This window comes from Pogona vitticeps, chromosome 1 (assembly GCF_051106095.1).
Source record: "Pogona vitticeps strain Pit_001003342236 chromosome 1, PviZW2.1, whole genome shotgun sequence".
Lineage (NCBI taxonomy): Eukaryota > Metazoa > Chordata > Lepidosauria > Squamata > Agamidae > Pogona > Pogona vitticeps.
Genome location: NC_135783.1, coordinates 321,248,673 through 321,261,645, shown reverse-complemented (window position 1 = coordinate 321,261,645; position 12,973 = coordinate 321,248,673). Strand labels below are relative to the sequence as shown.

At 38.5% G+C, this 12,973-nt stretch overlaps 1 long non-coding RNA gene across 1 annotated transcript in view; it reads right to left on the bottom strand.

The window, feature by feature from the left end:
* Nucleotides 1-12,973, bottom strand: part of LOC110079095 (uncharacterized) — a 55,504-nt gene that overhangs the window by 12,327 nt on the left and 30,204 nt on the right. Inside the window, exons 3-4 of the long non-coding RNA XR_012082622.2 lie at nt 12,227-12,352; nt 52-241 (exon numbers count right to left, since the gene is read on the bottom strand). This is a non-coding gene — a long non-coding RNA (uncharacterized LOC110079095). The remainder of the gene's footprint in view (nt 1-51; nt 242-12,226; nt 12,353-12,973) is intronic.

Genomic DNA, 12,973 nt, shown 5'->3' with positions numbered 1-12,973 from the left:
TGTCCCGAGTGTGAAAGGCTTACGAAGCCTGCTCTTAAGCTGGAATCTTACCTGTGGGAGAAATCCCTCAATCCACCTTCGGTCGCCATGGATTCTGTGCTGTCCCCAGATCGTCGACCTGATTACCAAGAGCCTCCTAGACTGGTATTTAGTCCAATGACTCCTTCTCACCAAGCGGAGAAGTCTAAGTCTACCTCAAGACTGAAGTTGACGTTGACATTGAGGACCTCAGTTTGATCATCTAAAAAAAAAAAAAGATAAGACTACTTCAAAAAAGCCTATGAAATTATCGAAATCTATTCACCAGTCAACAATTCCACACATTCAACCACCCCAATCGACACTTCCATCTCCAATTTTGGAAGAAAGGTCTGAAATCCTGTTGCATAGCTATGCCTGTATAACCCATTGTTGTGCAGGGGTAGTGAAATTCATTTTTTTTTAAAATTTTATTTTAATTAAAAAGTACAAAAAATTTACAAAATATACAAAATACCTACTACTACTACAAAAAACTATAAATTACGAGACTATAAATTACACAACAAAACAGTGCACCCATCACCCTCAGGACTAGCATTACACTTCTTTCCATCCATTTTCATTCCAAAATTTCAATGTTTCTTCACTGGGTGTATACCCCCTCCCTCTCCGAAATACATGTTCTAAAAATACATTCCATATTTTCTTAAAGTCATTATTTTTCATTTGGCCCCTGCTTATTTTCATATCACATGTCAGTTTATCATTAATAGCCATGTCCCACAATTCTCTATACCATTCCTTGAGGTTAAATTGATTTTCATTTCTCCAATTCCTTGCCATAATTATCCTTGCAGCCATAATCATTATTACTATTAAATCCTTATTTTCATTCACCAATTGATCTTTGCTCAAGTTCAATAAGGCTGTTGTTGGGGACATTGGAATATTCAATCCCATTATTTCAGTTATTTCTTTAAATATTACTTTCCATTCTTTCTTTTTTCACATAGCCACCACATATGTAAATACGTCCCCTTCTCTTTTTTACAACTCCAACATAATGATGACACAGTTTTATCCATCATATTCATTTTGACCGGCGTTAAATACCACCTCCATATTACTTTATAGCAGTTTTCTTTTATCCTTACTGACATGTAAGGTAAGGTAAGGTAAGGGGTAGTGAAATTCATTCCAAAGCACAAGCCATGTCCAAGAAGCCATTCTGCAGGTGACTTGCACAACTAGTTGTTCAGCGAATTGCATAATTAGATGGACAGCTTGTCATGAAATCCGGACTGATGGGCATAATTTATGCAAATTTATGCAGGCATAACTTTATGCCACACCAAGTGCAATACGATTTCAGCCATGGTATCCTAACTTTCTATTTCCCCTGCTGTCTGGTGTGTCTTTTTTTTTTTTAAATTAACCCTCTAATTGCTTCATTTTTCCAGTGAAATCTGGAAAGGTTCTGATGCATACCTGAACTGGATTAGGGCCATTCAGTTCAGGGTGCACCTGAGTCAACAGCCCTGATTTGATGTAGAATTCATCATTTGGCCAAAGATGGTGTGCACCTCTGCTTAAAATGTTTTTGAATAGAAGCTGTGGGAAATACCCTTGTTTCATAGCAAATAAAATGATAACAATTAGGCTAGATCAGCATTCTCCACCTGTGTGCTTGGAGGTCAATGGGAGTTGTATTCTATGACATCTGCAGGGCATCTAATTGAGGAAGGCTGGATTCAAGAAACAGTCTGCTTAATGTAAAGCAGCTTTATGAAGTGATGTGCCCCTGAATTTGACACAACTCTGGGAGGCAGTGGAAGATAGGGCCTGGCGTGCAGACAAAAACGCTGAGGCCTTATGACAGGCAATTTTAGTCTATATTCTACAGCAAATGTCAAAATGTTTGTATCAGAAAGCTGGAGATTATCCTGTATATTTACAAACCCATCAGAGTAAATGCTATTCTTTACTGTTGTGAAGTAAGCAAGAATGAATTATATCAATTTACTCAGAGTACTCACTTCAGTTTACTGAAAAATGACATATCAGAATGCTCTTCTATTTTTCACTGGACTCTTAAAACCTTTTCTTTAAAACTGGTTAGTATACATCAACTTTCTCTCAGATTATTTTTAAATGATGGTTGTTTGTATGCACATCTTTATGATTTTAATGAGTTAATGTTTCTGTTCAAAGGTGATTTGTCTGTGCTGTATGGTATGAATTTAAAGATAAGGGTTCATTCATGCATTATTTCTTTAAGAATTTTTTATACTATGTTTCTTTTAAAAAGGAAACCTCAACACAGTTCACAACAATTAAAAACCCCTACAACCTCTGTATGTTTCTCATTCAAAAGGCAAAGTGGAAGAAAAATACACATGGAAGGGTTCACTGCAAGCTACTAGCATTTATATGCTAATCTAAGAGAGATGGAACCCTTCTGTTTTTTACTTTCGCTTGATGACGATTTCGCTCTACAGCAATTTCGCTGGAACGAATTAACATCATGAAGCAAGGCACCACTGTAGCTTGTATCTGGAGCTGGTAGCCTTCTAGATGATCCTGGGCTTCATCTTCCATCAGCCCTTCAAAGTATGGCTAGAGGTCAGGGACAATGAGAGCTCTCCAAGCATAATCAGTGTAATCATCATTGTTGTTGTCGTTGTCACCATAATCTAGGACCCATCAATTCATTCTCTATGTCAGTCCATGCTGGACTGCAATTCCTATAATCCTTCACCCTTGGTCAGGATGGCTAGGGCTTATGGGAGCTGGAGGCTAACAATATTTGGAGGTTCTTTGCCCCTGCCGTATGGTGCAACCGAAGGGAAGAGAGCACTTCTTCTTCCTATAATACATTTTATATTCAGGCACAAAAATCTGATTGCAAAGTGTGACTGTATGAAGAGAGTCAATTTAAAAAATCCTATTGAAAAGTATGGAAGTATGTGGAATCTCTCCCTCTCCCTCTCCCTCTCCCTCTCCCTCTCTCTCTCTCTCTCTCTGTGTGTGTGTGTGTGTGCACATGAGTGTGCACACATATTTCCTCCCTAATTCTTTGTTTCTTTAAAGGAAATCTGTCAGTTCATCAACTCATACTCCCTTATAAAAATGTGTGGAATGTGTATTTTTGCCCAAATCCATAATATAACATAATAGAATATTGCATCATGAGCCCTGTGGCGCAGTGGTTAAACTGCAGTATTGCAGTTATGCCTCTGCTCATGACCTCAGTTTGTTCCCACCAGGCTCAGGTAGCTGACCCAAGATTGACTAAATGGATTACTTAGCTCACTGGGGGCACAAAGTGTTCCTTGCAAAATTATGTGCTGTGGCACTTTGGGATGATATATAAGTTGAAACAATAAACATAAATAAAATGTTCAAAAGATGAAAGGGATTTTAATATTGCATGGCTCGGAACAGGAGACAGCAAGCCACTGTTTCAGCACCACAAAACACAACATTGCTGCAACAGTGTGGCATAATTTCTAGTAAAAGTGTTTAGGGCCACATTTCCATCCATCACAGTTACTCCAAGTGCTTAAAAATGCTAAATGCTTAATTAGTAAGGCTAATTAATACCTAATTATATAAAGTTTATTTGAGGTTTGTGGACAAGGGAGAACTTGGCCCAAGTCCTGTAAAACCAGATTGAAGCTACATATTCATTTCACAAGCATGTTTAGGGTGGTTGTTTTTTAAAGCGGTCTATTGATAACATGTTTTGTGTCATGCCTGCAAGAAATCTCACACACTTTAAACCAATTTTCTTTGGGATAAAGAAAGCTTTGTTTAAACAATGCCCTCCTACCCCTTCCGTCCATACTAGAAACATGTTAATGAGAATATGTGTCAAAGAGAAGGAAAAACATGTCAGCCTTTGTGCCAATTCATGGCTGACAGTGTTTCCATTGACTTCAGTTCCCTGACTCAGTTATATGGAATATTATTCAGTGCCGTGTTTTCCTCCCACTGTGAAAATATGAAGGCTTTCCCCAGAGTAAGGTCTCCTGTCTCACCCCTGACTGGCAACTTGGAGGCCCTTCTCTATTTTTGTGCAGGTGATAACTAAGCTAGTCGTTAAGAATATAATTACTTCTTGATTGCCTCCATCCCTCTTGAACTGAATGCAGGATGCAGTTTCATGCTTTCATGAAATAAATGAAAAGCATTTATATCCTGAAATGCTTTATCCTTGCTTCACAATAATTGGTTAAAATGTTTACAGTTGTAGAAGTACACATAAATGTGTGCATAATGGATTTTTGGCTAATGAGTTTACAGCTTCTATAGCCCTTTGTCTTCTAGCTTGGGCTTTTGTTTTTTGTTTTTTTCTTAATAATAATGTATACATTAAAATATTTTCAGTCACTCTCAACAGCAGCCTCCAGTCACTCATGTATTTGTAGTTGCTGAAATCTGGGATGGCAAAATGGCTGCTTGGGTGTAGAGTTTGGACTCTTACTGGTTCATTACTCTGGAATGACAGAAAACTAAAAACAGAACAGATTTCAAAGGGGAATGTGGTGCAAGCCTGAAAAGAAAATAGTGAGGCAACTTTAATGAATAGGTGCTCTGGCCTGAAATTGACTTAATTTATTTTTTAAGGTCCTTGTAATGAAAAACTGGAGTCTGGGACAATAAAATGATGAAAGAGTTTATCGAGACTAATCACAGGAGGATTTGGAACTCTTTAATGAGGCAGTAACTTCTGTGTGACTTGCCTAAGTATGTGAAACGCAGAGTGGAGTGCTAATTGAGAAAAAGTTGAGGTGAAGTCTCAACATTCTTGTGCTGTTTTGAGTGACAGGTCATATATATGGTATATATGCTTTCTTTCTTTCTTTCTTTCTTTCTTTCTTTCTTTCTTTCTTTCTTTCTTTCTTTCTTTCTTTCTTTCTTTCTTTCTTTCTTTCTTTCTTTCTTTCTTTCTTTCTTTCTTTCTTTGCAGATTTTTTCGCCTCTATTGGGGATACAATTTTGTTGCAGGTATAATATAAGGCTGGCTATTAAGTTTGGTGAGACAACCACCTCAGGCATCACTTTTGGGGTGTCATGAAAACAACAACAATTACTACTTCTTTTTGTTACAAATACGTTTCAACTGCCAAGAAAGCGGCAAGTCCATGTGGCACTTCTGCTTCCTGGGTCAAAGTAACTTGACTGGGCATTAGGTACTACATGCTGTGATTTAAGGTGGTATGTGTGGGGTGCTGTTTGCTACTTCATCTCCAGGAGCAAAATGGTTTGAGTTAGCCATGGATATCACATAACAGAGTGTTTGGAAGAAAATATATCTCTTTCATTTCCTATTTTTATTGTACTAATGCAGGGTCTTTACAATGCTGGGTCTAATGCAACTGTGGCACTTCAGCTGCCTTGGCCTAAACCTCACATAATTCCTTACCATTGGACATGCTGGCTTGGGCTAGAGAACTACTGCCAACCAGCATTATACTGTGCTAGATGGACCCATAGTCTGAGTCAATATGTTCCTGTGTACCTCATGGCATCTCTGCCTGGGAGAGTTGCTGCCGGTCAGGGTTAACAATATGGGGTTAGACTGACTATTGGTTTCGTTCCGTTTGAGGCAGGTTCATGGTTCCCATTTCTTCCTTCAAAACTTTAAAGAAGTGTCTGAGGGGCTGATAGATCCTTATATGTAATTGTCAAGCATAAGACATTCAGATGGATTTTTAGGCTTTTGGTTTTTCAAACTTGTATTCTGTTTTTCTCCCTTTTAGCACTGGTGTTGATTTTTATCTATCTATCTATCTATCTATCTATCTATCTATCTATCTATCTATCTATCTATCTATCTATCTATCTATCTATCTATCTATCTATCTATCTATCTATCTATCTATCTATCTATCTCGCCCATCTAACCAATGGTTACACTAGGTGGACTGCAACAATTGTAAGACAAACAAACAACATAACCAATTTTACTATTTGGGCAAAATATGCATATAATAATTTTATTGGTACATCTTCTATAGTGAATACTGTCAGATGATTGTTTGCCTCACTGGAGGAAAGACAAAAACATATAACTAATAAATACAATTAAGTATTTTAATATTTATAATATGTATACATTAATGGGTACAGGCTTTAAGAGATCCTCAGCTATGGAATGTTACAACCTTACCCCCTATATGGCAGGCGTGCTGTTTTCTGATCTCAGTTTCATTTATACACCTTCAGATTTTTGATAAAATTAGGAGATATACAAAGTGTATTCAGAAAACTTGATGGCAATGGATATTTTTAAGAGATGGTGAAATTATAATAAACACACCCACTGATGAAAATGAGCCAAGAAAAGCTCAGTTGGAAATTAAAGTGATAATGAATGCTGAAATGGTTTTCACTGACAATGCGAAAAACAAAAGAAAAATGAAAAGCAAGTGGATGGAAAATTGTACGTCCCAGATGATTAATAAGCAAGAAAGGAACTGAGAGGGAGGGAGGATTTATCTGTGTGGATGTGGATGTGAATGAGACAGTTAATATTTGTTCCTGAAGGATTATTCTATTCAGAAACTGTGAATGAAATTACTTTAGATTTATACCTAGGTAACAGGAGGATGTTTCAGTGCAAAGAATTTGGATATGAGCATAAAATATAAACAAGAAAAAATGAAATAGGGTGAATAAATAAGGCAGTGTGAATAATACAAAAAACATATAGGGAAAGCCAGAATATGTGTGTGAGAGGCACTGAGAGAATCTCTTTGTGACGCTCTGTGAGTCTGACTGCTGTCTGAGGGGAAGGAAAGACAGGCCTTTGTTTCTTAGACTCCTCAGTCTGATGAAAATAGCTCCTGGAAATGCCATTTCAGATTAGAGGGAGCTGGCTAGAGAGGTGGAGATTTCATTACGTTCCTCTTTTGTGTGATGTTTTCGAGATGGTAATGTAAGAGGGGAGCCATAAATAATCCAATCACAGCTGCAGCATCCCAGAGATTTAGAGTGCATGTTAATAGCAAAGGCCTTTGGGGTGTTTCACTGTGCGGCAAAGCCAAACGAGAAATGATTGCCCCCAAACATCAACCAAAAGACCACCTGTCTGTCTTCTGACATGCCGGGCCAAAAGGAGCTTGCCATTGCCTTCCTTCCAGCTCAGTGGAACTGAAATGAAAATTGCAAATATTCAGAACGGTTTGGTTTGTTTTTTTTTGTCACTCAGATGTATGTTTGAATGAAACGCTTCAGCACAACATTTGAATGTGCTTTCTGAATGTGCTCTTTTAAAACACTGAACATGCAAAATTCATATGATTTCTATTTGCTGCTTTTCAGTAATTTACATTTTGGGAGATTTCAAATATGAAATCATATAGATTGTCAGTGTCAAATTCTCATTAATATTTTGTTTTATGCTTTAAATAAGAGATAAGAGCCTGTCGGACACTAGATGCCATTGCATGTCTATTGTCAAATAGTGGAAGATGAAACATGCTGTTACATATCAGGTATCAAATATTGTTTAATAGGATATATTTGCTGTTTAAAAACTGTTTTTTAATTTTTAAGAATTATGGGTTCCTTAAGATCAAACTACATAGTTCTATATACTCAGAATGAATTTATTCTCCAGAGCAAAATCTTACACAAGGAAAATTGCACAACTCAAACATAAAACTGAGATATCAGCAAACTTGGGGGGGGAGAGAGAAAAGTTAGAAAAATATTGGAGATCCCTGAGCATACTTTTGGTTTTAAAAGAAGAAGGACATAAGGAATTCCAAGCCTAGAATTTAACCATATGTTTGAAGTAAAATATTATTTTACACATAGATGTTTCTCATGGATTCTTCAACTGAAACAGTTTTGAGGCAGCTTAGGTACCTGCTACTCATTTTCCTGTACAAAGACTCTAGAAAGTCACAAGGGATACTGGATGTTTCTAGGACACACTCTGCATTTACAGTGGGCTGGGTATAGTGATATCTTGACACTGTTCTATGTAAATGTGGTGTGCACATTTAGAACACAGAAATTTCTCAGTAGACATACATGTTGTGGGGGGAAGAGGGAGGTGCCACATTATCCTTGTATGAAATCTGAACGATGACTGGAAAAAATGTACAGACATAAACTAGCTTATATAAACTGGCAACCCTTTGCCTAACAAGATGAGAAGACACATTCCAATCAGCAACACTAGAGATGGAATTTGAAACCTGCACCTCTGACTTGAACCTCTATCCTCCATTTTGAAAATTATTTTTAACAAAGGAATTGGGTATGCAAATCTGGCCATGGTTTTTGGAATGTTTGTATTTTTTTTCTGCACCACCTACCACTTTGAGGTGCCTAGGCTGCTAAGAACTGTACAGGGTGAAACACTAGTTTATGTTTGTGATGCATGTAGAAAGCTTATCAAAAACATAGGGGAGTCAGGACCCATAATGCCACATCTGGCAATCTTGGGTGTCTGCCAGCATCCCAGAGCACCTGATGAGAATTACTACTGTGACCTCCCCTGCTCTTACTCTCCACACCTTAGTAGCACAGATGTGTTTTTACTATAGAGAGAGTACTGTACAGTCTCTGACATCACCGCAGTAGGGTTTTTGTTCCTGATGCTCCCCACTGTCCTGCAATGCCTAAATGGGCATCCTAACCAGTAGGGCTGTTGGTTTTTCCAGTTCAGTACTCTGATTCATTTGGCGGCTAGATCTAGTCACACTTTTAATTAGAAATGGGAAACATTCCTTTCGGACTACATATTCCAGAACAGTTCAGCCAGTAGGGCCAAAAAATGAGAATGTTTCCCATCTTTGGCTTCAACTTCCAACAGTACTCATGAACTAACACCATCATGAGTGCTGTGAGAAATTAAAAGGTTGACAGACTCATAGCTCACCAGAACAGAATTGTGGCCCACCTCAAGGATGCAGCAAACCCTACCCTTTGAATACGATACCTTATCACATACTATCTGTGACTAGCTGTTGAAAAGTATCTGTGTTCAAAGATCCAATATGGATATCAGACAGTAATCCGGACAAACCTGAGAAGATCTCCACAGGAGGACATGGAGTAGAATGTTTGGGAACATGTCTGCTTCATGTTCCACAGCTTAATACCCCTCAGGTACAGATAGGGATATATAGATGCAACTTTGTGCCAGCCTGGGTATGGTTTTTTTCTTTTCCTTTCATGTAACACTGTGCCATAGAAATCAATTCTGTGGCTTCACACCCTTTTCTTCAAGAAGAAGTTGTTCGCAAGTTGCTCTGGGTGCCTGCAGTGAGCACAGGGGAGAGGGGCATGGAGGTCACAGGCAAAAGGCTGCTGCGTGCGAAGCTTCTGAGACAGCAGCCAGGGCTGTATTTTTAGCTGCTCTAGATTCCTTCTGCTGTCACGGCCGGGAAGTGATGCTCATTTTATTGCCACAGGGATATGCCTAGAATATCAGGCTCCTGGGGGGGGGGGGAGAAATTGACTATGTAGCAGAGCCGAGACTCACTGAAGCTTTTGTGGCTGATTATCTACTTCCCTTACTGAGGAAGGTGAGAGAGAAAAATAGCCGTTGCTAGTTTCTTGTGCCATTTCTTCAGCTGGTAGATAGACAGGAATTGTGATTTACAGAGAAATGCAGTCTGCAAGAAGCTTGCTTTTGAACCACTCATCTAATTTCAAACTGTTATATCCATTCTGTTTGGTCTTAGAACAGAATGAAGCAGATTTTCCTTTTTTCCCATGTGAGCAATTCATTTTCTAATTATTTGTGTAACAATACCACCCAATTCATCTTTACTCAGAAGTCAGCCCTGCTTAATTTGATGGAAGCTACACCCATGTATGTATGTATGTATGTATGTATGTATGTATGTATGTATGTATGTATGTATGTATGTATGTATGTATGTATGTATGTATGTATGTATGTATGCATGTATGCATGTATGCATGTATGCATGTATGCATGTATGCATGTATGCATGTATGCATGTATGCATGCTGGGACTGGACTGTTGCAGGGCATTATTGTCACACACAACACACACTGCCAAGCCACTGTAGCTCATACTGCACCTTTAACAGTCAGTGGTATGGCAGCAATGGGGGGGGGGAAGAACTTTGAAATGAATGCTTCCACTTGAAAGCAAGCTGAATGGGAAGGTGCATCTTGCTGTAATGCCAAATTACATTTCCAGGGGTCTGAATAAGTTTCACATAAAGGCATACACACTGGATTAAAAAGCAAGAGTGATAGGTGCTGAAAAGCTAAAACACTCAAAGCCCTTTATCTAGATGAATAGATAATAAGGGGATATGTTAGTCTGTGTTTTCTCCTCTCCTCTATTTTCTAAAAAATCTCAATTTCTTATTTGTCTGATTTATGAGGAAACCTGCAGCTTTGAGGCTTTTTTCTTGAAAAGCCAAATGAAATTCTCACTCATCCTTACCTATCTTTTACATTAGGACTATGGAATGTGGGGCTCTCTAGATGTCATTAATGTCAGCTCACCTCCTCATAGGTTAAGGTGGCCAGGCTGATGGGAATTGAAGTCCAACAACTACAGATACACAGTTTGTCCTCTTCTGCCCTACACTTTCATCCAACATGTTTGGTGAGACCTATATAAGGCAGCTATATATGCATGTTGTCCCCACTATGTGTTACAGAAGGACCACCCTATGTAGCCTTGGGCAAGCTACACAGTCCCAAGACATCTCCAGAGGAAGAGAATGGGAAACCACTTCTAAGCACATGTACCTAGAAAAGCCTGGAAAAGGGTCACTGTTAAGTCTGAACTGATTTGATGGCACAGGATTATTATTACAATGCACATCCAAACCAGTTGTCCAGTCCAGCAAGAGATTTGCCTGCTCCGATATGTATGCAACAATTGCAGTTGTTTAACAGTTCCTGCATATCCCTGGAACAGGATATATAACAACTAAAAGCATTTAAAAGCGTTTTCCTATCATTCTATTTACAGACACCATCTTCTCAGTGACGAGACTCTCTCCCAGAGGAAGTCAAGCTGGCTCAGTCCTTGTTAGAACATCTAGAGGGTGGCCAAAACTATACTGTTAAAAATAAAACATATTCTATTGTGCGTGACTTTGGGATCCCTGGTGGGCAAAAAAGCAATTAACAAATGCTTTTACATAAGAAATAATAACAGAGATTTCGTCCGGATTCTTAACGACGTATTTCTTGAAATGTATATTAATCCAAGCCCACCTTCAGTTTGAGCTCAGATTATTACACCTGCTGTGTGGGAAGGACAGATTCAGAACAGATCATACTTTTTGCATGCCTGTCTGCCCTCTAGATTAATCTATCCAAAGAAAGGCTGAATCACAGTGGCAGGAAACAGCGCTATAGGAAATTTGCTCAGATATTATTTCTTCAGAAGATTTCATTCACAGTGGATTTTGGTCTCCTGGGACAGAAAGGCCTATGTTCATTTCTCAGCAGAGGAATAAACCCCAGCAGGCAGTAAAACCTTCTCTTTCCCCTCACACCACAGGAGAGAAAGTATTTGTCAACAACAAAGGAAGAACTCAGCAATTTATGGAAATCCTGTGCAGGCACTGTAAACAGAATCTCCCTATCACCCTGCAGACACACCTGCAATGCTCTGTGGAATGTCTGTGGAAGACAAAGGAAAACAGGAGTGGCTCTGTGCATGGACAGACACTATCCAGAACAAGGAAGAAGTGAGTTAGCAACATAGCGCTGTTTTTAAACACACAGAGAGAGAGACAGACAGACAGACACAGTAGATAGATAGATAGATAGATAGATAGATAGATAGATAGATAGATAGATAGATAGATAGATAGATAGATAGATAGATAGATAGATAGATAGATAGATAGATAGATAGATAGATAGATAGATAGATAGATAGCAGAAACCTCCAGAAAGGGTTACTTTTCTTCTACATTTGCAGTTCTCCTGTTCACATGCAAAAATTAATCACTTCACTTACAACAATATACTGGGCAGAAAGAACAATTTAAAAAACTGCCTTCATTAAGAAGGTGCTTAAAACATATCTCTGTTCTCTCCCCCAACCCTCAGCTTCTGTCCTTTTCTATTTTTGACTCCATTTTAAGCAGTAATGCACATCTTTTCTGTCACATATCTGATGTTACATACCTGTCTTTCTGTCACATCACTCTGAATAAGAGTTCCCTTCAAAATCATGGAAACTGTATTAGGAACACCAGTAACAATTTCACTCACCTATGAGTGGATTTTGTTGTTGCAAATCCATATGTTCTCACTTCTCATTTTCTGCCCCTTACTCTCCCCTTTCTTGTTCTTTTCTTGTATGTTTGGACCATAAATTGCATAGACAGGGACCAATTTCTAGGAAGGTTTTTTAAAAAAAAGCGTAGTTACCTTTTTAAAAAAATATATCCCTGCACAGAGGGGTTAAGATTTGCATTTCCTGATTTCTACAGTGCAGAAGACTCTGTTTTTATATTGTTTCTTTGCTTTGTTTTAAAAGACTATTTATTTATTTATTTATTTATTTATTTATTTATTTATTTATTTATTTATTTGACTCGTACTGGCATGCTCAAAAGCCTGGGTTTTTGGAAACCACTGTTTGTTATGTCACAAGTAACCTAGCCCCATCAGGCTGATGGGAAGCAAGAAATACAGGAAGCAAGTGAAGAATGCAGAAATCAGCACCTGAAGAGAAAAAGAAGAGAGGAATAACCCCACGGCATTTTATATGTGCAGCTCATCCTTTGTTTGAACTCTGGCAAACCTGCCAGTTTTACAGCAGGAAATTGACATAAGTGAGTCACAGGAGAAAGGATGTGACTTAGAGCCCAGAGCATGCATTGGGTGCAGAGGTCCCAGGTGCAGGTAAGGCTGAGAACATCTTCTGTTAGATACCCTGCCACTAGCAGTTACTAGTGAGTAAGATGATGATACCAATAATGATGAAGTGGGCCGAACATATAACTCTAAGGCAAC